Source organism: Schistocerca gregaria, chromosome 9, assembly GCF_023897955.1.
Source record: "Schistocerca gregaria isolate iqSchGreg1 chromosome 9, iqSchGreg1.2, whole genome shotgun sequence".
Classification (NCBI taxonomy): Eukaryota; Metazoa; Arthropoda; class Insecta; order Orthoptera; family Acrididae; genus Schistocerca; species Schistocerca gregaria.
The window spans coordinates 127,102,048-127,124,100 of NC_064928.1; positions in this window are offsets into that span (position 1 = coordinate 127,102,048).

Consider the following 22,053-nt stretch of genomic DNA (forward strand, 5'->3'; position numbering starts at 1 on the left):
GAGCAACTGCGTGCCCTGAGCAGCCAGCCACGAATAGTGAAGCTGCAGAACTCAGGGTGACGATGGCATAAGTAAAGCTGCTTATCTCGGGGCTTCCACGCATGGTCGTATCTGCAGTGCAGACGGTCATCTAGGCCATCTAGGACCTACTGTTTGGGTGTGGAATGCAAACGGCATCAAGAGTTTTGGCAATCCCTGCAAGATGAGGCTCTGGATAGCACCGAAACCTAGGGCCGGCTTGTGTGGCCGAGCGGTTCTAGGCGCTTCAGTCTGGAACCAAGCGACCGCTATGGTTCCAGGTTCGAATCCTGCCTCGGGCTTGGATGTGTGCGATGTCCTTAGGTTAGTTAGGTTTAAGTAGTTCTAAGTTCTAGGGGACTGATGCCCTCAGATGTTTAGTCTCAGAGCCATTTGAACCATTTGAACCGAAAGCTAATTAAAACAACGTGTTAACATGCAGTCAGGTAACGTCCACTGATGCTGCACAGGTAGAGGAATGGAGGGACGTCAGCATACTTCAAAATTTCGCTGCACCTCTGCAAACCACAGGCGTAGTTCTCAGCATATCGGTAGACTAAGTGACGTTGATCGCTGCATATCGGCAACTGTGACGCACACTACAACCCAACGACTTCAGTGTACTACTCTGTGGCAAGCTTTTCATCAACAGAGATTTGAACGCCAAACCCCTGTAATGTAACTCCCGAGTGACCACCGCGAATGGAAGATGGCAGCTCAGATTAGCCACCGACAACGTTCCAATAGTGCTGGAGCTGGGCCCACACTTCATCCAGAGTGCTGCCGTCCTGACGTCTTAACCATCGACACCATTAAGGTGCGCCCACAAAGCCGTCTACATCTACATCTTAATCAACATTTATACTCCGCAAGCCACCCGACGGTGTGTGGCGGAGGGCACTTTACGTGCCACTGTCATTACCTCCCTTTCCTGCTCCTATCGCGTATGGCTCGCTGGAAGAACGACTGCCGGAAAGCCTCCGTGCGCGCTCGAATCTCTCTTTCGTGATTTCCTCGCTAGGAGTAAGTAGGGGGAAGCAATATATTCGATACTTCATCCAGAAACGCAACTTCTCGAAACCTGGACAGCAAGCTACACCGCGATGCACAGCGCCTCTCTTGCACAGTCTTCAACTTGAGTTTGCTAAACATCTCCGTAACGCTATCACGCTTACCAAATAACCCTGTGACGAAACGCGAAGCTCTTCTTTGAATCTTCTCTATCTCCTCTGTCAACCCGACCTGGTACGGATCCCTCACTGATTAGCAATATTTAAGTATCAGTCGAACTACTGTTTTGTAAGCCACCTTCTTTGTTGATGGACTACATTTTCTAAGGACCCGCCTTATCAACAATTAATTTTATATGATCATTCCACTTCAAATCGTTCCGTACGCATACTCCCAGATATTTTACAGAAGTAACTGCTACCAGTGTTTGTTCCGCTATCATATAATCATACAATAAAGCATCCTTCTTTCTATGTATTCGCAATACATTATATTTTCCTATGTTAAGGGTCAAATGCCACTCCCTGCACCAAGTGCCTATCCGCTGCAGATCTTCCTGCATTTCGCTGCAACTTCTCTGTATACTAGTAGTCTTCAGTCCGAAGGCATATTTAGCGCTTATCTCCACACTAGGCTAAATTTTGCCTCTTCATCTCTGTATAGCTATTGCGACCTACATCCATTTGAACCTGGTTTGGCTCCATTACCAAACTGACAATTCTACGATGCATCATCAGTAGAGTTTTAAAACAACCTTAAGCCGTCGGACACGGACCGTGCTGTCGAAAGTCAACGTTGAGCGTGCCGAGTTCAACGTGCTGCTGAGCGCTCAGGAACGATGCGACTTGTTCACACGGCACGTGGGCCCCAACGTGGTATACGCGATCGCAACGCACTCCAGCGGCAGTTGATGGATGTTTCTAGTTCGTTAATCACACTGTTTACTCAACGGGCGGACGTAAAATTCCCGCGTTAGCTCTACTAAAGCGCACATTTCCTCCATCGTCCACGAAAAGGAAAGTACCATGTCCAATCAATAAGGACACAGGCTTATAAAAGTTCCATTACAAACAGTGCAGTGCAAAACTGGAATACTTCTCCGCATAAGATAAACATTATTTCATAATTCCCACAGTTTAGTTAAACCCCAAAGTCAGTCTTACTTGATTACTTTTCCTACCCAGTAGCACAATCTTTGCAAAATGTGAATTACGAAGCGCAAAAGAAGAAGCAGTCTGTAGACGTCTCTCCATTGAGAACAACATGCGTGTTCTGTTTGCTAAAAATTCTTCAATCCAGCCACACAGCTGGTCTGATATTCCGTAGCCTGTTACTCTGTTTATCAGGCGACAGTGCGGAACTGTATCGAACGCCTTCCGGAAGTCAAGGAAAAATGGCATCTACCTAGGAGCCTGTATATAATATTTTCTGGGTCTTATGAACTAATAAAGCGAGTTGGGTCTTACACGATCGATATTTCCGGAATCCATGTTGATTCCTACATAGTAGATTCTGGGTTTCCAGAAATGACATGATACTCGAACAAAAAACATGTTCTAAAATTCTACAACAGATCGACGTCAGAGATATAGGTCTATAGTTTTGCGCATCTGCTCGACGACCCTTTTTGAAGACTGGGACTACCTGTGCTCTCTTCCAATCATTTGGAACCTTCCGTTCCTCTAGAGACTTGCGGTACTTGGCTGTTGGAAAGGGGACAAGTTCTTTCGCGTACTCTGTGTGGAATCGAATTGGTATCCCGTCAGGTCAAGTGAGACTTAACCATCGACATCATTAAGGGCCGTCCACAAAGGCATCTACATCTACATCTACAACTACAATTATACTCCACAAGCCACCTGACGGTGTGTGGCGGATGGTACACTGAGTACCTCTATCGGTTCTCTCTTCTATTCCAGTCTCGTATTGTTAGTGTAAAGGACGATTGTCGGTATGCCTCTGTGTGCGCTCTAATCTCTCTGATTTTATCCTCAGGGTCTCTTCGCGAGAGCAATATGCTGCTTGACTCTTCGGTGAAGGTATGTTCTCGAAACTTCAACAAAAGCCCATACAGAGCTACTGAGCGTCTCTCTTGCAGTCTTCGACTGGAGTTTATCTATCATCTCCGTAACGCTTTCGCGATTACTAAATGATCCTGTAACGAAGCGCGCTGCTCTCCGTTGGATCTTCTCTATCTCTTCTATCAACTGGTATCTATCTGGTACGGATACCACACTGCTGAGCAGTATTCAAGCACCGGGTGAACAAGCGTACTGTAACCTACTTCCTTTGTTTTCGGTTTGCAATTTCTTAGGATTCTTCCAATGAATCTAAGTCTGGCATCTGCTTTACCGACGATCATCTTTATATGATCATTCCATTTTAAATCACTCCTGATGCGTGCTCCCAGATAATTTATGGAATTAACTGCTTCCAGTTTCTGACCTGCTATTTTGTAGCTAAATGATAAGGAATCTTTCTTTCTACGTATCCGCAGCACATTCCACTTGTCTACATTGAGATTCGATTGCCATTCACTGCACCATGCGTTAATTCGCTGCAGATCCTCGTGCATTTCAGTACAACTTTCCATTGTCACAACCTCTCGATATACCACAGCATCATCCGCACAAAGCCTCAGTGAGCTTCCGATGTCATCCACAAAGTCATTTACGTATATTGTGATTAGCAACGGTCTTACGACACTCCCCTGCGGCACACCTGAAATCGCTCTTACTTCGGAAGACTTCTCTCCATTGAGAATGGCATGCTGCGTTCTGTTATCTAGGAAGTTTTCAATCCAGTCACACAGTTGGTCTGATAGTCCATATCCTCTTACTTTGTTCATTAAACGACTGTGGGGAACTGCATCAAACGCCTTGCGGAAGTCAAGAAACACGGCATCTACCTGTGAACCCGTGTCTATGCCCTCTGAGTCTCGTGGACGAATAGCGCGAGCTGGGTTTCACACGATCGTCTTTTTCGAAAACCATGCTGATTCCTGCAGACGATTTCTAGTCTCCAGAAAAGTCATTATACTCGAACATAATCCGTGTTCCAAAATTCTACAACTGATCGACGTTAGAGATATAGGTCTATAGTCCTGCACATCTGTTCGACGTCCCTTCTTGAAAACTGGGATGACCTGTGCCCTTTTCCAATCCTTTGCAACGCTACGCTCTTCTAGGGACCTACGGTAGACCGCTGCAAGAAGGGGGCAAGTTCCTTCGCGTACTCTGTGTAAAATCGAACTGGTATCCCATCAAGTCCAGCGGCCTTTCCTCTTTTGAGCGATTTTAATTGTTTCTCTATCCCTCTGTCGTCTATTTCGATATCTACCATTTTGTCATCTGTGCGAGAATATAGAGAAGGAACTACAGTGCAGTCTTCCTCTGTGAAACAGCTTTGGAAAAAGACATTTAGTATTCCGCCCTTTAGTCTGTTATCCTCTGTTTCAGTACCATTTTGGTCACAGAGTGTCTGGACATTTTGTTTTGATTCACCTACCGCTTTGACATAAGACCAAACTTTCTTAGTATTTTCTGCCAAGTGAGTACATAGAATTTTACTTTAGACCAAACTTTCTTAGTATTTTCTACCAAGTCAGTACATAGAATTTTACTTTCGAATTCATTGAACGACTCTCGCATAGCCCTGCTCACACTACATTTCACTTCGCGTAATTTTTGTTTGTCTGCAAGGCTTTGGCTATGTTTATGTTTGCTGTGAAGTTCCCTTTGCATCCGCAGTAGTTTTCTAACTCTGTTGTTGTACCACGGTGGCTCTTTTCCATCTCTTACGATCTTGCTTGGCACATACTCATCTAACGCGTACGATAGTTTTGAACTTTGTCCACTGATCCTCAACACTATCTGTACCTGAGAGAAGACTTTTGTGTTGAGCTGTCAGGTACTCTGTAATCTGCTTTTTGTCATTTTTGCTAAACGGAAAAATCTTCCTACCTTTTTTAATATTTCTATTTACGGCTATCATCGATGCAGTAACCGCTTTATGATCGCTGATTCCCTGGTCTGCGTTAACTGTTTCAAATAGTTCAGGTCTTTTTGTCACCAGATGATCTAATATGTTATCGCCACGAGTCGGTTATCTGGTTAACTGCTCAATGTAGTTTTCAGATAAAGCACATTAAAAAAAAATCCACTGGATTCTTTGTCCCTGCCACCCGTTATGAACGTTTGAGTCTCCCAGTCTATATACGGCAAATTAAAATCTCCACCAAGAACTATAACATGGTGGGGAAATCTACTCAAAATATTTTCCAAATTATCCTTCAGGTGCTCAGCCACAACAGCTGCTGAGCCAGGGAGTCTATAGAGACATCCAAGTACCATGTCTGAGCCTGCTTTAACCGTGTCCTTAACCCAAATTATTTCACATTTCGGATCTCCGTCAATTTCCTTCGATACTATTTCACTTCTTATCGTTATAAACACGCCTCCCCCTTCACTGTCCAGCCTGTCTCTGCGGTATACATTCCAATCTGAATTTAGGATTTCATTACTGTTTATACGTCTGGTTTCAGCCAACTTTCTGTCCCTAGTACTATATGGGCATTGTGACCGTTTATTAATGAGAGCAGTTCTGGGACACTTATTTCGATGTCAGCCATTTTTTAGTTTGTGCGAGGATTTAGAGAAGGAACTGCAATTCGGTCTTCCTCTGTGAAACAGCTTTGGAAAAAGGTGTTTAGTATTTCAGCTTTAAGCGTGTCATCCTCTGCTGCAGTGCCATCATCATCCCAGAGTGTCTGGATATGCTATTTCGAGCCACTTACTGATTTAACGTAAGACCAGAACTTCATAGGATTTTCTGTCAAGTCGGTACATAGAATTTTACTTTTGAATTCACTGAACGCTTCACGCATAGCCCTCCTTACGCTAACTTTGACATCGTTTAGCTTCTGTTTGTCTGAGAGGTTTTGGCTGCGTTTGAACTTGCAGTGAAGTTTCCTAACTTTGTTGTTGAACCACGGTGGGCTTTTTCCCATCCCTCACAGTTTTACTCGGCACGTACCTGCCTAAAACGCATTTTACGATTTTTGATTGCCAAGAACTTTTTCCATAAACACTCAACATTGTCAGTGTCGCAACAGAAATTTTCGTTTTGATCTGTTAGGTAGTCTGAAATTTGTCTTCTATTACTCTTACTAAACAGATAAATCTTCCTCCCTTCTTTATATTCCTCTTTACTTCCATATTCAGGGATGCTGCAACGGCCTTATGGTCACTGATTCCCTGCTCTGTCGCGACAAAACACTGTGCCCTGTCGTCAGCTCACCTACCAATTATCTCCGACCAGGACACAGATGAAGTCATGCCACCAGAGAGCCGCATGCTGCTGTGCGATGTCGGCTAACTAGTGGAGCTGGCTGCGACAATCGCCGCCACTCCTGACTCTGTCGCCGAAAGAGCTGAAGCAGCACTGGCTGCTTTCACACGCCACACACTGGACGCAGCCACGCAGACCTCCTGCAGACCAGCAAGGAGTAGAATCGAATGTTCTGTGAATGTCACTCACGAGAGAATCCTCTACAAAACGTCTACTGAACAGACTTCGTCACACAACGCCAGCCGCTGTCGCAAACTAGCGCAATCGAGACTGGGATAGGAAGACATATGGCAGTGTGTCGAAAGTGACAAAGCAGTTCCTAGACCAAAACAATGCCTCCCGCCGCAGTGGTACACGACATCGCGAATCTGGACGCCAAAGCCATCGTGCTAACTCATGAATTCGCGGCTAACTTTACGACAGCGGAAGTGTCACTGGCGAAAATCACGTCCGCTTGGTGGAGTACCGGCCTCTGGTATTCACGGCAAACCAAGATGATGCGATACACATACGAACTTCATAGACAAAATTTCATAAATGTAGACAACTAATTCGTATCGTATTTGTGCAGCATGTAGTGTGCATGTTAGCTAAAGATTATTGCAGCCTACTCACTGAAAATCGTTTCAATAAAGACATGTTGCTGCTCAGTAATACATCGCCTGACGTGACGGTCTTCGCCATTCCACTTTCGCAACAACTTCGTTAGAAAGATGTCTGCTGCCACATCTTTGCACTGGCGTTTGTCCTCACCATGGCAACCACTAGTCCGCCTATCGACTTTACAACGACCAGTGGAAAGAAGCCTGCTGCCTCACCTTTGGAACGGCCTCGAACTTCACCATGGCAACCACTAGTCCGCCTATCTACTTTACAACGACTTCAGTGGAAAGAAGCCTGCTGCCTCACCTTTGGAACGGCCTCGAACTTCACCATGGCAACCACTAGTCCGCCTATCGACTTTACAACGACCAGTGGAAAGAAGCCTGCTGCCTCACCTTTGGAACGGCCTCGAACTTCACCATGGCAACCACTAGTCCGCCTATCGACTTTACAACGACTTCAGTGGAAAGAAGCCTGCTGCCTCACCTTTGGAACGGCCTCGAACTTCACCATGGCAACCACTAGTCCGCCTATCGACTTTACAACGACTTCAGTGGAAAGAAGCCTGCTGCCTCACCTTTGGAACGGCCTCGAACTTCACCATGGCAACCACTAGTCCGCCTATCTACTTTACAACGACTTCAGTGGAAAGAAGCCTGCTGCCTCACCTTTGGAACGGCCTCGAACTTCACCATGGCAACCACTAGTCCGCCTATCGACTTTACAACGACTTCAGTGGAAAGAAGCCTGCTGCCTCACCTTTGGAACGGCCTCGAACTTCACCATGGCAACCACTAGTCCGCCTATCTACTTTACAACGACTTCAGTGGAAAGAAGCCTGCTGCCTCACCTTTGGAACAGCCTCGAACTTCACCATGGCAACCACTAGTCCGCCTATCGACTTTACAACGACTTCAGTGGAAAGAAGCCTGCTGCCTCACCTTTGGAACGGCCTCGAACTTCACCATGGCAACCACTAGTCCGCCTATCGACTTTACAACGACTTCAGTGGAAAGAAGCCTGCTGCCTCACCTTTGGAACGGCCTCGAACTTCACCATGGCAACCACTAGTCCGCCTATCGACTTTACAACGACTTCAGTGGAAAGAAGCCTGCTGCCTCACCTTTGGAACGGCCTCGAACTTCACCATGGCAACCACTAGTCCGCCTATCGACTTTACAACGACTTCAGTGTAAAGAAGCCTGCTGCCTCACCTTTGGAACGGCCTCGAACTTCACCATGGCAACCACTAGTCCGCCTATCGACTTTACAACGACTTCAGTGGAAAGAAGCCTGCTGCCTCACCTTTGGAACGGCCTCGAACTTCACCATGGCAACCACTAGTCCGCCTATCGACTTTACAACGACTTCAGTGGAAAGAAGTCTGCTGCCTCACCTTTGGAACGGCCTCGAACTTCACCATGGCAACCACTAGTCCGCCTATCGACTTTACAACGACTTCAGTGGAAAGAAGCCTGCTGCCTCACCTTTGGAACGGCCTCGAACTTCACCATGGCAACCACTAGTCCGCCTATCGACTTTACAACGACCAGTGGAAAGAAGCCTGCTGCCTCACCTTTGGAACGGCCTCGAACTTCACCATGGCAACCACTAGTCCGCCTATCGACTTTACAACGACTTCAGTGGAAAGAAGCCTGCTGCCTCACCTTTGGAACGGCCTCGAACTTCACCATGGCAACCACTAGTCCGCCTATCGACTTTACAACGACTTCAGTGGAAAGAAGCCTGCTGCCTCACCTTTGGAACGGCCTCGAACTTCACCATGGCAACCACTAGTCCGCCTATCGACTTTACAACGACTTCAGTGGAAAGAAGCCTGCTGCCTCACCTTTGGAACGGCCTCGAACTTCACCATGGCAACCACTAGTCCGCCTATCGACTTTACAACGACTTCAGTGGAAAGAAGTCTGCTGCCTCACCTTTGGAACGGCCTCGAACTTCACCATGGCAACCACTAGTCCGCCTATCGACTTTACAACGACTTCAGTGTAAAGAAGCCTGCTGCCTCACCTTTGGAACGGCCTCGAACTTCACCATGGCAACCACTAGTCCGCCTATCGACTTTACAACGACTTCAGTGGAAAGAAGCCTGCTGCCTCACCTTTGGAACGGCCTCGAACTTCACCATGGCAACCACTAGTCCGCCTATCGACTTTACAACGACTTCAGTGGAAAGAAGCCTGCTGCCTCACCTTTGGAACGGCCTCGAACTTCACCATGGCAACCACTAGTCCGCCTATCGACTTTACAACGACTTCAGTGGAAAGAAGCCTGCTGCCTCACCTTTGGAACGGCCTCGAACTTCACCATGGCAACCACTAGTCCGCCTATCTACTTTACAACGACTTCAGTGGAAAGAAGCCTGCTGCCTCACCTTTGGAACGGCCTCGAACTTCACCATGGCAACCACTAGTCCGCCTATCTACTTTACAACGACTTCAGTGGAAATAAGCCTGCTGCCTCACCTTTGGAACGGCCTCGAACTTCACCATGGCAACCACTAGTCCGCCTATCGACTTTACAACGACTTCAGTGTAAAGAAGCCTGCTGCCTCACCTTTGGAACGGCCTCGAACTTCACCATGGCAACCACTAGTCCGCCTATCGACTTTACAACGACTTCAGTGGAAAGAAGCCTGCTGCCTCACCTTTGGAACGGCCTCGAACTTCACCATGGCAACCACTAGTCCGCCTATCGACTTTACAACGATTTCAGTGGAAAGAAGCCTGCTGCCTCACCTTTGGAACGGCCTCGAACTTCACCATGGCAACCACTAGTCCGCCTATCGACTTTACAACGACTTCAGTGGAAAGAAGCCTGCTGCCTCACCTTTGGAACGGCCTCGAACTTCACCATGGCAACCACTAGTCCGCCTATCGACTTTACAACGACTTCAGTGGAAAGAAGCCTGCTGCCTCACCTTTGGAACGGCCTCGAACTTCACCATGGCAACCACTAGTCCGCCTATCGACTTTACAACGACTTCAGTGGAAAGAAGCCTGCTGCCTCACCTTTGGAACGGCCTCGAACTTCACCATGGCAACCACTAGTCCGCCTATCGACTTTACAACGACTTCAGTGGAAAGAAGCCTGCTGCCTCACCTTTGGAACGGCCTCGAACTTCACCATGGCAACCACTAGTCCGCCTATCGACTTTACAACGACTTCAGTGGAAAGAAGCCTGCTGCCTCACCTTTGGAACGGCCTCGAACTTCACCATGGCAACCACTAGTCCGCCTATCTACTTTACAACGACTTCAGTGGAAAGAAGCCTGCTGCCTCACCTTTGGAACGGCCTCGAACTTCACCATGGCAACCACTAGTCCGCCTATCGACTTTACAACGACTTCAGTGGAAAGAAGCCTGCTGCCTCACCTTTGGAACGGCCTCGAACTTCACCATGGCAACCACTAGTCCGCCTATCTACTTTACAACGACTTCAGTGGAAAGAAGCCTGCTGCCTCACCTTTGGAACAGCCTCGAACTTCACCATGGCAACCACTAGTCCGCCTATCGACTTTACAACGACTTCAGTGGAAAGAAGCCTGCTGCCTCACCTTTGGAACGGCCTCGAACTTCACCATGGCAACCACTAGTCCGCCTATCGACTTTACAACGACTTCAGTGGAAAGAAGCCTGCTGCCTCACCTTTGGAACGGCCTCGAACTTCACCATGGCAACCACTAGTCCGCCTATCGACTTTACAACGACTTCAGTGGAAAGAAGCCTGCTGCCTCACCTTTGGAACGGCCTCGAACTTCACCATGGCAACCACTAGTCCGCCTATCGACTTTACAACGACTTCAGTGGAAAGAAGCCTGCTGCCTCACCTTTGGAACGGCCTCGAACTTCACCATGGCAACCACTAATCCGCCTATCGACTTTACAACGACTTCAGTGGAAAGAAGCCTGCTGCCTCACCTTTGGAACGGCCTCGAACTTCACCATGGCAACCACTAGTCCGCCTATCGACTTTACAACGACTTCAGTGGAAAGAAGCCTGCTGCCTCACCTTTGGAACGGCCTCGAACTTCACCATGGCAACCACTAGTGCGCCTATCGACTTTACAACGACTTCAGTGGAAAGAAGCCTGCTGCCTCACCTTTGGAACGGCCTCGAACTTCACCATGGCAACCACTAGTCCGCCTATCGACTTTACAACGACTTCAGTGGAAAGAAGCCTGCTGCCTCACCTTTGGAACGGCCTCGAACTTCACCATGGCAACCACTAGTCCGCCTATCGACTTTACAACGACTTCAGTGGAAAGAAGCCTGCTGCCTCACCTTTGGAACGGCCTCGAACTTCACCATGGCAACCACTAGTCCGCCTATCGACTTTACAACGACTTCAGTGGAAAGAAGTCTGCTGCCTCACCTTTGGAACGGCCTCGAACTTCACCATGGCAACCACTAGTCCGCCTATCGACTTTACAACGACTTCAGTGTAAAGAAGCCTGCTGCCTCACCTTTGGAACGGCCTCGAACTTCACCATGGCAACCACTAGTCCGCCTATCGACTTTACAACGACTTCAGTGTAAAGAAGCCTGCTGCCTCACCTTTGGAACGGCCTCGAACTTCACCATGGCAACCACTAGTCCGCCTATCTACTTTACAACGACTTCAGTGTAAAGAAGCCTGCTGCCTCACCTTTGGAACGGCCTCGAACTTCACCATGGCAACCACTAGTCCGCCTATCGACTTTACAACGACTTCAGTGGAAAGAAGCCTGCTGCCTCACCTTTGGAACGGCCTCGAACTTCACCATGGCAACCACTAGTCCGCCTATCTACTTTACAACGACTTCAGTGGAAAGAAGCCTGCTGCCTCACCTTTGGAACGGCCTCGAACTTCACCATGGCAACCACTAGTCCGCCTATCTACTTTACAACGGCTTCAGTGTAAAGAAGCCTGCTGCCTCACCTTTGGAACGGCCTCGAACTTCACCATGGCAACCACTAGTCCGCCTATCGACTTTACAACGACTTCAGTGGAAAGAAGCCTGCTGCCTCACCTTTGGAACGGCCTCGAACTTCACCATGGCAACCACTAGTCCGCCTATCTACTTTACAACGACTTCAGTGGAAAGAAGCCTGCTGCCTCACCTTTGGAACGGCCTCGAACTTCACCATGGCAACCACTAGTCCGCCTATCGACTTTACAACGACTTCAGTGTAAAGAAGCCTGCTGCCTCACCTTTGGAACGGCCTCGAACTTCACCATGGCAACCACTAGTCCGCCTATCGACTTTACAACGACTTCAGTGGAAAGAAGCCTGCTGCCTCACCTTTGGAACGGCCTCGAACTTCACCATGGCAACCACTAGTCCGCCTATCGACTTTACAACGACTTCAGTGGAAAGAAGCCTGCTGCCTCACCTTTGGAACGGCCTCGAACTTCACCATGGCAACCACTAGTCCGCCTATCGACTTTACAACGACTTCAGTGGAAAGAAGCCTGCTGCCTCACCTTTGGAACGGCCTCGAACTTCACCATGGCAACCACTAGTCCGCCTATCGACTTTACAACGACTTCAGTGGAAAGAAGCCTGCTGCCTCACCTTTGGAACGGCCTCGAACTTCACCATGGCAACCACTAGTCCGCCTATCGACTTTACAACGACTTCAGTGGAAAGAAGCCTGTTGCCTCACCTTTGGAACGGCCTCGAACTTCACCATGGCAACCACTAGTCCGCCTATCGACTTTACAACGACTTCAGTGTAAAGAAGCCTGCTGCCTCACCTTTGGAACGGCCTCGAACTTCACCATGGCAACCACTAGTCCGCCTATCTACTTTACAACGACTTCAGTGTAAAGAAGCCTGCTGCCTCACCTTTGGAACGGCCTCGAACTTCACCATGGCAACCACTAGTCCGCCTATCGACTTTACAACGACTTCAGTGGAAAGAAGCCTGCTGCCTCACCTTTGGAACGGCCTCGAACTTCACCATGGCAACCACTAGTCCGCCTATCGACTTTACAACGACTTCAGTGGAAAGAAGCCTGCTGCCTCACCTTTGGAACGGCCTCGAACTTCACCATGGCAACCACTAGTCCGCCTATCGACTTTATAACGACTTCAGTGGAAAGAAGCCTGCTGCCTCACCTTTGGAACGGCCTCGAACTTCACCATGGCAACCACTAGTCCGCCTATCGACTTTACAACGACTTCAGTGGAAAGAAGCCTGCTGCCTCACCTTTGGAACGGCCTCGAACTTCACCATGGCAACCACTAGTCCGCCTATCGACTTTACAACGACTTCAGTGGAAAGAAGCCTGCTGCCTCACCTTTGGAACGGCCTCGAACTTCACCATGGCAACCACTAGTCCGCCTATCTACTTTACAACGACTTCAGTGGAAAGAAGCCTGCTGCCTCACCTTTGGAACGGCCTCGAACTTCACCATGGCAACCACTAGTCCGCCTATCGACTTTACAACGACTTCAGTGTAAAGAAGCCTGCTGCCTCACCTTTGGAACGGCCTCGAACTTCACCATGAAAACCACTAGTCCGCCTATCTACTTTACAACGACTTCAGTGGAAAGAAGCCTGCTGCCTCACCTTTTGAACGGCCTCGAACTTCACCATGGCAACCACTAGTCCGCCTATCGACTTCACAACGACTTCAGTGGAAAAAAGCCTGCTGCCTCACCTTTGGAACGGCCTTGAACTTCACCATGGCAACCACTAGTGCGCCTATCGACTTTACAACGACTTCAGTGGAAAGAAGCCTGCTGCCTCACCTTTGGAACGGCCTCGAACTTCACCATGGCAACCACTAGTCCGCCTATCGACTTTACAACGACTTCAGTGGAAAGAAGCCTTCTGCCTCACCTTTGGAACGGCCTCGAACTTCACCATGGCAACCACTAGTCCGCCTATCGACTTTACAACGACTTCAGTGGAAAGAAGCCTGCTGCCTCACCTTTGGAACGGCCTCGAACTTCACCATGGCAACCACTAGTGCGCCTATCGACTTTACAACTTCTTCAGTGGAAAGAAGCCTGCTGCCTCACCTTTGGAACGGCCTCGAACTTCACCATGGCAACCACTAGTCCGCCTATCAACTTTACAACGACTTCAGTGTAAAGAAGCCTGCTGCCTCACCTTTGGAACGGCCTCGAACTTCACCATGGCAACCACTAGTCCGCCTATCGACTTTACAACGACTTCAGTGTAAAGAAGTCTGCTGCCTCACCTTTGGAACGGCCTCGAACTTCACCATGGCAACCACTAGTCCGCCTATCGACTTTACAACGACTTCAGTGTAAAGAAGCCTGCTGCCTCACCTTTGGAATGGCCTCGAACTTCACCATGGCAACCACTAGTCCGCCTATCGACTTTTCAACGACTTCAGTGGAAAGAAGCCTGCTGCCTCACCTTTTGAACGGCCTCAAACTTCACCATGGCAACCACTAGTCCGCCTATCCACTTCACAACGACTTCAGTGGAAAGAAGCCTGCTGCCTCACCTTTGGAACGGCCTTGAACTTCACCATGGCAACCACTAGTGCGCCTATCGACTTTACAACGACTTCAGTGGAAAGAAGCCTGCTGCCTCACCTTTGGAACGGCCTCGAACTTCACCATGGCAACCACTAGTCCGCCTATCGACTTTACAACGACTTCAGTGGAAAGAAGCCTTCTGCCTCACCTTTGGAACGGCCTCGAACTTCACCATGGCAACCACTAGTGCGCCTATCGACTTTACAACGACTTCAGTGGAAAGAAGCCTGCTGCCTCACCTTTGGAACGGCCTCGAACTTCACCATGGCAACCACTAGTCCGCCTATCGACTTTACAACGACTTCAGTGGAAAGAAGCCTGCTGCCTCACCTTTGGAACGGCCTCGAACTTCACCATGGCAACCACTAGTCCGCCTATCGACTTTACAACGACTTCAGTGGAAAGAAGCCTGCTGCCTCACCTTTGGAACGGCCTCGAACTTCACCATGGCAACCACTAGTCCGCCTATCTACTTTACAACGACTTCAGTGGAAAGAAGCCTGCTGCCTCACCTTTGGAACGGCCTCGAACTTCACCATGGCAACCACTAGTCCGCCTATCGACTTTACAACGACATCAGTGGAAAGAAGCCTGCTGCCTCACCTTTGGAACGGCCTCGAACTTCACCATGGCAACCACTAGTCCGCCTATCGACTTTACAACGACTTCAGTGGAAAGAAGCCTTCTGCCTCACCTTTGGAACGGCCTCGAACTTCACCATGGCAACCACTAGTGCGCCTATCGACTTTACAACGACTTCAGTGGAAAGAAGCCTTCTGCCTCACCTTTGGAACGGCCTCGAACTTCACCATGGCAACCACTAGTCCGCCTATCGACTTTACAACGACTTCAGTGGAAAGAAGCCTGCTGCCTCACCTTTGGAACGGCCTCGAACTTCACCATGGCAACCACTAGTGCGCCTATCGACTTTACAACTTCTTCAGTGGAAAGAAGCCTGCTGCCTCACCTTAGGAACGGCCTCGAACTTCACCATGGCAACCACTAATCCGCCTATCAACTTTACAACGACTTCAGTGTAAAGAAGCCTGCTGCCTCACCTTTGGAACGGCCTCGAACTTCACCATGGCAACCACTAGTCCGCCTATCGACTTTACAACGACTTCAGTGTAAAGAAGTCTGCTGCCTCACCTTTGGAACGGCCTCGAACTTCACCATGGCAACCACTAGTCCGCCTATCGACTTTACAACGACTTCAGTGTAAAGAAGCCTGCTGCCTCACCTTTGGAATGGCCTCGAACTTCACCATGGCAACCACTAGTCCGCCTATCGACTTTTCAACGACTTCAGTGGAAAGAAGCCTGCTGCCTCACCTTTTGAACGGCCTCAAACTTCACCATGGCAACCACTAGTCCGCCTATCCACTTCACAACGACTTCAGTGGAAAGAAGCCTGCTGCCTCACCTTTGGAACGGCCTTGAACTTCACCATGGCAACCACTAGTGCGCCTATCGACTTTACAACGACTTCAGTGGAAAGAAGCCTGCTGCCTCACCTTTGGAACGGCCTCGAACTTCACCATGGCAACCACTAGTCCGCCTATCGACTTTACAACGACTTCAGTGGAAAGAAGCCTTCTGCCTCACCTTTGGAACGGCCTCGAACTTCACCATGGCAACCACTAGTGCGCCTATCGACTTTACAACGACTTCAGTGGAAAGAAGCCTGCTGCCTCACCTTTGGAACGGCCTCGAACTTCACCATGGCAACCACTAGTCCGCCTATCGACTTTACAACGACTTCAGTGTAAAGAAGCCTGCTGCCTCACCTTTGGAACGGCCTCGAACTTCACCATGGCAACCACTAGTCCGCCTATCGACTTTACAACGACTTCAGTGGAAAGAAGCCTGCTGCCTCACCTTCGGAACGGCCTCGAACTTCACCATGGCAACCACTAGTCCGCCTATCTACTTTACAACGACTTCAGTGGAAAGAAGCCTGCTGCCTCACCTTTGGAACGGCCTCGAACTTCACCATGGCAACCACTAGTCCGCCTATCGACTTTACAACGACATCAGTGGAAAGAAGCCTGCTGCCTCACCTTTGGAACGGCCTCGAACTTCACCATGGCAACCACTAGTCCGCCTATCTACTTTACAACGACTTCAGTGGAAAGAAGCCTGCTGCCTCACCTTTGGAACGGCCTCGAACTTCACCATGGCAACCACTAGTCCGCCTATCGACTTTACAACGACTTCAGTGGAAAGAAGCCTGCTGCCTCACCTTTGGAACGGCCTCGAACTTCACCATGGCAACCACTAGTCCGCCTATCGACTTTACAACGACTTCAGTGTAAAGAAGCCTGCTGCCTCACCTTTGGAACGGCCTCGAACTTCACCATGGCAACCACTAGTCCGCCTATCGACTTTACAACGACTTCAGTGTAAAGAAGCCTGCTGCCTCACCTTTGGAACGGCCTCGAACTTCACCATGGCAACCACTAGTCCGCCTATCGACTTTACAACGACTTCAGTGGAAAGAAGCCTGCTGCCTCACCTTTGGAACGGCCTCGAACTTCACCATGGCAACCACTAGTCCGCCTATCGACTTTACAACGACTTCAGTGGAAAGAAGCCTGCTGCCTCACCTTTGGAACGGCCTCGAACTTCACCATGGCAACCACTAGTGCGCCTATCGACTTTACAACGACTTCAGTGGAAAGAAGCCTGCTGCCTCACCTTTGGAACGGCCTCGAACTTCACCATGGCAACCACTAGTCCGCCTATCGACTTTACAACGGCTTCAGTGTAAAGAAGTCTGCTGCCTCACCTTTGGAACGGCCTCGAACTTCACCATGGCAACCACTAGTCCGCCTATCTACTTTACAACGACTTCAGTGGAAAGAAGCCTGCTGCCTCACCTTTGGAACGGCCTCGAACTTCACCATGGCAACCACTAGTCCGCCTATCGACTTTACAACGACTTCAGTGGAAAGAAGCCTGCTGCCTCACCTTTGGAACGGCCTCGAACTTCACCATGGCAACCACTAGTCCGCCTATCGACTTTACAACGACTTCAGTGGAAAGAAGCCTGCTGCCTCACCTTTGGAACGGCCTCGAACTTCACCATGGCAACCACTAGTCCGCCTATCTACTTTACAACGACTTCAGTGGAAAGAAGCCTGCTGCCTCACCTTTGGAACGGCCTCGAACTTCACCATGGCAACCACTAGTCCGCCTATCGACTTTACAACGACTTCAGTGGAAAGAAGCCTGCTGCCTCACCTTTGGAACGGCCTCGAACTTCACCATGGCAACCACTAGTCCGCCTATCGACTTTACAACGACTTCAGTGGAAAGAAGCCTGCTGCCTCACCTTTGGAACGGGCTCGAACATCACCATGGCAACCACTAGTGCGCCTATCGACTTTACAACGACTTCAGTGGAAAGAAGCCTGCTGCCTCACCTTTGGAACGGCCTCGAACTTCAACATGGCAACCACTAGTCCGCCTATCGACTTTACAACGACTTCAGTGGAAAGAAGCCTGCTGCCTCACCTTTGGAACGGCCTCGAACTTCACCATGGCAACCACTAGCCCGCCTATCGACTTTACAACGACTTCAGTGGAAAGAAGCCTGCTGCCTCACCTTTGGAACGGCCTCGAACTTCACCATGGCAACCACTAGTGCGCCTATCGACTTTACAACGACTTCAGTGGAAAGAAGCCTGCTGCCTCACCTTTGGAACGGCCTTGAACTTCACCATGGCAACCAGTAGTCCGCCTATCGACTTTACAACGACTTCAGTGTAAAGAAGCCTGCTGCCTCACCTTTGGAACGGCCTCGAACTTCACCATGGCAACCACTAGTCCGCCTATCGACTTTACAACGACTTCAGTGTAAAGAAGTCTGCTGCCTCACCTTTGGAACGGCCTCGAACTTCACCATGGCAACCACTAGTCCGCCTATCGACTTTACAACGACTTCAGTGTAAAGAAGCCTGCTGCCTCACCTTTGGAACGGCCTCGAACTTCACCATGGCAACCACTAGTCCGCCTATCGACTTTACAACGACTTCAGTGGAAAGAAGCCTGCTGCCTCACCTTTGGAACGGCCTCGAACTTCACCATGGCACCCACTAGTCCGCCTATCGACTTTACAACGACTTCAGTGGAAAGAAGCCTGCTGCCTCACCTTTGGAACGGCCTCGAACTTCACCATGGCAACCACTAGTCCGCCTATCGACTTTACAACGACTTCAGTGGAAAGAAGCCTGCTGCCTCACCTTTGGAACGGCCTCGAACTTCACCATGGCAACCACTAGTCCGCCTATCTACTTTACAACGACTTCGGTGGAAAGAAGCCTGCTGCCTCACCTTTGGAACGGCCTCGAACTTCACCATGGCAACCACTAGTCCGCCCATCGACTTTACAACGACTTCAGTGGAAAGAAGCCTGCTGCCTCACCTTTGGAACGGCCTCGAACTTCACCATGGCAACCACTAGTCCGCCTATCGACTTTACAACGACTTCAGTGTAAAGAAGCCTGCTGCCTCACCTTTGGAACGGCCTCGAACTTCACCATGGCAACCACTAGTCCGCCTATCGACTTTACAACGACTTCAGTGTAAAGAAGCCTGCTGCCTCACCTTTGGAACGGCCTCGAACTTCACCATGGCAACCACTAGTCCGCCTATCGACTTTACAACGACTTCAGTGGAAAGAAGCCTGCTGCCTCACCTTTGGAACGGCCTCGAACTTTACCATGGCAACCACTAGTCCGCCTATCGACTTTACAACGACTTCAGTGGAAAGAAGCCTGCTGCCTCACCTTTGGAACGGCCTCGAACTTCACCATGGCAACCACTAGTGCGCCTATCGACTTTACAACGACTTCAGTGGAAAGAAGCCTGCTGCCTCACCTTTGGAACGGCCTCGAACTTCACCATGGCAACCACTAGTCCGCCTATCGACTTTACAACGGCTTCAGTGTAAAGAAGTCTGCTGCCTCACCTTTGGAACGGCCTCGAACTTCACCATGGCAACCACTAGTCCGCCTATCTACTTTACAACGACTTCAGTGGAAAGAAGCCTGCTGCCTCACCTTTGGAACGGCCTCGAACTTCACCATGGCAACCACTAGTCCGCCTATCGACTTTACAACGACTTCAGTGGAAAGAAGCCTGCTGCCTCACCTTTGGAACGGCCTCGAACTTCACCATGGCAACCACTAGTCCGCCTATCGACTTTACAACGACTTCAGTGGAAAGAAGCCTGCTGCCTCACCTTTGGAACGGCCTCGAACTTCACCATGGCAACCACTAGCCCGCCTATCGACTTTACAACGACTTCAGTGGAAAGAAGCCTGCTGCCTCACCTTTGGAACGGCCTCGAACTTCACCATGGCAACCACTAGTGCGCCTATCGACTTTACAACGACTTCAGTGGAAAGAAGCCTGCTGCCTCACCTTTGGAACGGCCTCGAACTTCACCATGGCAACCAGTAGTCCGCCTATCGACTTTACAACGACTTCAGTGTAAAGAAGCCTGCTGCCTCACCTTTGGAACGGCCTCGAACTTCACCATGGCAACCACTAGTCCGCCTATCGACTTTACAACGATTTCAGTGTAAAGAAGTCTGCTGCCTCACCTTTGGAACGGCCTCGAACTTCACCATGGCAACCACTAGTCCGCCTATCGACTTTACAACGACTTCAGTGTAAAGAAGCCTGCTGCCTCACCTTTGGAACGGCCTCGAACTTCACCATGGCAACCACTAGTCCGCCTATCGACTTTACAACGACTTCAGTGGAAAGAAGCCTGCTGCCTCACCTTTGGAACGGCCTCGAACTTCACCATGGCACCCACTAGTCCGCCTATCGACTTTACAACGACTTCAGTGGAAAGAAGCCTGCTGCCTCACCTTTGGAACGGCCTCGAACTTCACCATGGCAACCACTAGTCCGCCTATCGACTTTACAACGACTTCAGTGGAAAGAAGCCTGCTGCCTCACCTTTGGAACGGCCTCGAACTTCACCATGGCAACCACTAGTCCGCCTATCGACTTTACAACGACTTCAGTGGAAAGAAGCCTGCTGCCTCACCTTTGGAACGGCCTCGAACTTCACCATGGCAACCACTAGTCCGCCTATCGACTTTACAACGACTTCAGTGGAAAGAAGCCTGCTGCCTCACCTTTGGAACGGCCTCGAACTTCACCATGGCAACCACTAGTCCGCCTATCGACTTTACAACGACTTCAGTTGAAAGAAGCCTGCTGCCTCACCTTTGGAACGGCCTCGAACTTCACCATGGCAACCACTAGTCCGCCTATCTACTTTACAACGACTTCAGTGGAAAGAAGCCTGCTGCCTCACCTTTGGAACGGCCTCGAACATCACCATGGCAACCACTAGTGCGCCTATCGACTTTACAACGACTTCAGTGGAAAGAAGCCTGCTGCCTCACCTTTGGAACGGCCTCGAACTTCAACATGGCAACCACTAGTCCGCCTATCGACTTTACAACGACTTCAGTGGAAAGAAGCCTGCTGCCTCACCTTTGGAACGGCCTCGAACTTCACCATGGCAACCACTAGTCCGCCTATCGACTTTACAACGACTTCAGTGGAAAGAAGCCTGCTGCCTCACCTTTGGAATGGCCTCGAACTTCACCATGGCAACCACTAGTCCGCCTATCGACTTTACAACGACTTCAGTGGAAAGAAGCCTGCTGCCTCACCTTTGGAACGGCCTCGAACTTCACCATGGCAACCACTAGTGCGCCTATCGACTTTACAACGACTTCAGTGGAAAGAAGCCTGCTGCCTCACCTTTGGAACGGCCTCGAACTTCACCATGGCAACCACTAGTCCGCCTATCGACTTTACAACGACTTCAGTTTAAAGAAGCCTGCTGCCTCACCTTTGGAACGGCCTCGAACTTCACCATGGCAACCACTAGTCCGCCTATCGACTTTACAACGACTTCAGTGGAAAGAAGCCTGCTGCCTCACCTTTGGAACGGCCTCGAACTTCACCATGGCAACCACTAGTCCGCCTATCGACTTTACAACTTCTTCAGTGGAAAGAAGCCTGCTGCCTCACCTTTGGAACGGCCTCGAACTTCACCATGGCAACCACTAGTCCGCCTATCGACTTTACAACGACTTCAGTGTAAAGAAGCCTGCTGCCTCACCTTTGGAACGGCCTCGAACTTCACCATGGCAACCACTAGTCCGCCTATCGACTTTACAACGACTTCAGTGTAAAGAAGTCTGCTGCCTCACCTTTGGAACGGCCTCGAACTTCACCATGGCAACCACTAGTCCGCCTATCGACTTTACAACGACTTCAGTGTAAAGAAGCCTGCTGCCTCACCTTTGGAACGGCCTCGAACTTCACCATGGCAACCACTAGTCCGCCTATCGACTTTACAACGACTTCAGTGGAAAGAAGCCTGCTGCCTCACCTTTGGAACGGCCTCGAACTTCACCATGGCACCCACTAGTCCGCCTATCGACTTTACAACGACTTCAGTGGAAAGAAGCCTGCTGCCTCACCTTTGGAACGGCCTCGAACTTCACCATG